At 39.3% G+C, this 5,037-nt stretch overlaps 1 long non-coding RNA gene across 1 annotated transcript; it reads right to left on the bottom strand.

The window, feature by feature from the left end:
* Window positions 1-1,007: 1,007 nt before the first annotated feature.
* Window positions 1,008-3,147, bottom strand: LOC122986079. The gene is made up of 3 exons (XR_006404236.1): window positions 2,870-3,147; window positions 1,396-1,528; window positions 1,008-1,239 (listed from the first exon to the last, which is right to left on the bottom strand). It is a non-coding gene; the product is annotated as an uncharacterized LOC122986079 (long non-coding RNA).
* Window positions 3,148-5,037: the final 1,890 nt, after the last annotated feature.

The following is a 5,037-nucleotide window of genomic DNA, read 5'->3' as shown; positions in this document are numbered from 1 at the left end:
AACAGACAATGTAATGTAAAAAGGTAATGAATTAAACTAATAATTTCACTGACTACCAGTCGTGTATAAGGGGGCTAGGTCCCTTGCACTCCAGACAGACAGCCAGCACAAAAACTACACAAGCCACAGGCTAATAATGGACAGAATGCCAAACTAAACATGAAAACATGAGGCCACACTGTTCGGCCCATATGATACAACAATCATGGCCCTTAACCTTACCAGCGACAATCTTAACTTAAAGGTAAAGGGGCCAAAGGGTATTAGATATTAGAATTAATACATAACTGAGGTGATAACTGTACTCACTTTCGTTCTTCACACTTCACACATCGCTAATCAGGAATTCAGGGAAGAGAGACAAAGCAATGTCGCTTGGCTTTGTTTGACCAACCTGATTGTCTGTGTGGACTGCAGTTTAGGGCCAGTGATTCTCAATCAGAGCTTACTGAGTGCAGAAGGTGCCTCCCCTCCGCACCTGGGGCTGGGCGTGGCCGAGACGAGGCAGACAGAGACAGAGCTGGGCCTTTTGTACAGTGCATCACCAGCACATTGAGCACCAGGTTGGTGATTAAATCAACAAGGGCACACAGTTTAAGCCAAGATCATCCAACTGCAGAGTTGTACTGTTATCAGACATGCATATCTGGAGCTGCATTACATGTCAGTCCAACCTGCAGGCATGGAAAGTAATAAAGTAATTTTATATCTTTTAACTGCTGTTCTTTTAAACTTGCAAAATGTATAACTGAATACATTTTATGATGCTCAGAGTGTCATTCTGTGTCGTCTGTTCCTGGTTGGTTTGGAGGTTCCTGGCGAGATTTTGTTTGTTTGAAAGAAAAATACTTCCGTCAGGTCTGATGCCATTGAATGCAGCAGCCACTGGCTTTGGCTGCAAGGAAAGGAGACAACCTGAGTATGCAAAGTGTGTCCATGTGAAAGATGGAGGGAGGTCAATCTACAGCTTTGCAGCTGAGAACCAGCTGCTGAGCTGCGGTCTTAATGAATGGTAACAGTACAATAAACACTATCAGCATATTTTCATTATAATTTCTATTGCTCTTGTTGTTAAATATGACAAAGTTTTCCAAAAATAGCATATTTACTCCATGGCTACACAACAGTTGTCAACCTTTGTTTCTCATTTGTTCTTGCTGTTGCTGTGGTTTGTCTAATCTTGTCCAGGTGCTTGTCTGGATCAGAGTAGTTTGCTTCTCTGCCCAGCTGTTTGGCCACCTGTGGAGGTGAGACAAAAGAGAAAGCGGGGGTGAAACAGAAACAAAGAAGACAGAGGGACACAAGGATGTTTAGATGGGGAGAAAAAATATATACAAAAAAAAAAGAAAATTGGCAACAAAAAGCTTGCAGCTGAGAAGTGAAGGGACATTTTACCTTTTAATCCCAACTGAGGAGAACAGGTGCAGCCTTGGGCCTGTGTGTTTTCTGGCCTGAAGCCTTTGTGTTTCAGCAGCAGATGCTCACGCTCGTCAGGTTGATTATGGACTGAAAACTCAAAACAGCAGCCCTGCAGAGATTTATAAAAAATAAAAAATAAAGATGTATTAACCAATCCCCAGTTGATATGCAGGAATACAGCTTCTAATCATAAATGCTTACACAAAGTCAAGAGAAGCAAATGAAAAACCTAATGTATAAGTACAAAAAAGGCAAGCTAGGGTAAAGGGCATGATTGGCCATGATGAGGGTATGATTGAAGATTATACATCTGGGAAAATGGAACCACAAAGGGGCACGTAAAGAGAAAACAGATCTGTGTGTCTGAACTACTCGTGTAACAGCAACGATTTGGCTGCTGATAGATAGTCAACATTTATGTGGGTGTCTTACGTGGGTGCATTTGGACAATTGCTTGACATGAGACCCCTTAAGAAAACATCTTGAAGTCTTTCTGCTATTACTCAAAATCAAACAGATCATCATTACACATGTAATGTGTTTGCCCTCCATTTGAATGTCTCTATTTAAGGCCCAAGTGTTCTCTTGGTTGTAAAGTTTTGTTTGACTTTTACCTTACAAGAATAAATGGACTCAAGAACACTCAGGCATACACCAATGAGAGGGAAGACAAGATGTTCTGTTTGACTGCAGATCTGTGGCAAATTATGACAATGCAGCTTCCATAAAAACCTGTAAAAAAAACGTCAAGTTCAAGTTCAGATGATACTGCACCCATTCTTTTGCGTATGAAGCACTCACCTACTGTAAGATTAAAAGGTGACTATAAGAGGACCGATGGATGTGCACAAACCAATGCACACACCTACTCGAGAGCTTGACAGAATTATGGCTGATGACTAATACAGAGGCAATGTGTTTAGTCATATTGTCGTTAAGATATGACCATGTTGAACACGGTGAACAAGTGTGCTGTAAGCCTACAGTAAGTGAGTATTTGATGTTCAGAAGAAATATTTTGGGTGTTCCTTTAAAAATACAGAATGCAAATTACAATCACTCTCAGATACTATTATTCTCAGTGTTACAGACATCAAGAAACTGGCAGAAAATTAAAGGGCGGGTCCATCACTTTTGGGGTTTTTTTGGGGTTTTTTTTTGAGGTTTTGATATAATTCTGTAGCTTTACATTAATGTTCCATATATATTCAGATCCACAAATACAAATTTTGGTTGAAGTGTGTATGTTTTAGTGTCAAAGAAAAGTGTCTTTTTCCTACATGACCTGATGTAGGTTTCTGCATGATGACAATATAAACCCCCTAGCCACAGACATGGACTGAGCACTCACTGTTACTGCTGCTCAAAGTTAAAAAAAAAAAAAAAAACTGTGAGCTCTCCTCCTGCCAGTAAACAGCTCTGGATCAGAGCAGAATCCAGTATGACTCACAAGTTTTATTTGTCCCAAAGCTCCTGTTCTGCTCCCAACTCTCTCCTCCAGAGCTCCTGGCACTCAGTAGCTGTCTGTCCCTCCACTCCATCCATTGGATATATAAACATCTCACACAATCAGACTTAGCGCTACAACATCAATCAAAGTATATCTGGGCATTTTTCATGCTCATGCAATACATTCATGCTACATACAGCAAGCAAGTATGTTAGGAAGACACTGTAAGCGGACTGCATGTGTGGGTTTACTTAAATGTTATCCTGAATCCAGTATGTCTTTTGAAGGAATTGTTAAACATTTTGGTAAATACGCTGATGTCCTCTCTTGCAGAAAGGTAGCCTAAATGAGAAAATTGATACCACTCTCATGTTTGTCTGCTCAAAATTAAGCTCCAGCCAGGAGGTGAATAGCTTAGCTTAGCATAAAGACTGGAAATGGAGAAACAGCTAGCATGGCTCTGTTCAAAGGTAAAAGAAAATTGCAAATCTAAAGAAAAAAAGCTCACTAATGAACAAGTTATATCTTGTTTGTTTAACTTGTACAGAAACCAAAATTAAAAAAAACAAACAAACGATAGTTTGTGGTTTTACAGGGAGGAAAACTGGAATAAGGCTTCTGCAAAGCTACATGTAAATGTCTCTGTAAACTTACATATAGAGGGATGTTATGGGTAACTTTTAGGAGATGTCGTACAGACCTGTTCATCAAGCAAACTGATTGGTTGATCCAACTCCTGTAGAAAGGAGAGAGAAGATGTCAAGAAATAGTTCAGCACATAACCCTCCATAAATCCACATCTTGTCGCTCTTACACTTAGGTTTTTGTACATATTAAACAAATGAGATATATCGTGTTACGTAGTGAGTTTTAGAGGTACTGGTAAATGTATTTTAAACTTTGGACAGAGCTAGGCTAGCTGTTTTCCCTCTGCTTCCAGTCTTTATGCTAAGCTAAGGTAATCGTCTCCTGGCTCTATTCATATTAGGAGAAACAAAATAGAGTCGTATTAATCCTCTCTTACAGATCTTCAAATAAGCGAATAATTCCTTTAAGAGTATGTTCATTAATTGGGGTCTTGATTTGTTCACCAAAATATGTTGCTAAATTAGAATTATTGAATAAAATCCTAATCAGATACTAATACAAAATGCCACAGAGCTAAAAGTTTATGACTTAATGTTTTTGTGTATCTGTGATTTAGAACACATTGTTCAGGATGCACTGGGGATTTGGGAAACTCTGCATATTATGATGTAGAACTCTTTGATGTGCATAACTGAGACACATTACAGCATTTCATGTTGCTCCCCTAATGGCCATCTAAACTAGGACAAATCTGATTATTTACAGATTCACGAAGAGGCAGGCTTTCTGCAGCATGGATTTCAGTCCAGCAAATGCATGCATGTAGCAACCTTTGACATGATACATCTAATCTGAACAGTTTCAAGACATCTCTGCAGTTTAACAATATTTTATATTGTTGGGAACCGAAAGCCGGTTCCAAATTAGAACCGAATCCAAAATGCCAAGAACCTGGTACCCGTGAAAAAATCAGAATTTCGGTTCTGCTTATCAATTCCTAAATGCGATAACCCTTTATTATTGCAAACAAAGGCTATATATCTGCAAGGATGTGGCTAACCACCAGGACCTGTCTACATCTTGCATCAACGCAACAGTGTGTAAACGCTCAAAAGTGTAGCTTCAGTTTATTAAAGAAAACAACAAGGCAAAGTGCAAAGCATGTGGGAAGCTTATTAGCTATAAGTCAGGTTGCACATCAAATTTGACCAAACATTTAAGGCAGCATGGCATCAATGTTTTGGGCCTGAGTGGGCCATCAGCAACCTGAAAAATGAAGCCCACATTGGAATTGAAACTGGGAATCGATAAGCAGAATCGGAATTGATGAAATTCAAATGATATCCAATCCCAATCACAGGGAGTACTACACAACCTGTGAGTTGTATTATAACTTGTCTGGCTCTGGAATCAGCACTCCAATGTTTAAAATAACAATTATGCTATCAGCTTTGTCTCAGCTTGATCTTTTGGTATTACATTCTTAACATTGTGCCTCTGTACCAAACTGGAGGAATGGGGTATGAAAGAAATGGGCATTTAGGAGGCAGTAGAATCTAATGAAAGGTATTATCCAGTTA

The sequence above is a fragment of the Thunnus albacares genome, chromosome 7 (genome assembly GCF_914725855.1).
Source record: "Thunnus albacares chromosome 7, fThuAlb1.1, whole genome shotgun sequence".
Classification (NCBI taxonomy): Eukaryota; Metazoa; Chordata; class Actinopteri; order Scombriformes; family Scombridae; genus Thunnus; species Thunnus albacares.
This window is presented reverse-complemented; position numbering and strand designations above follow the sequence as displayed.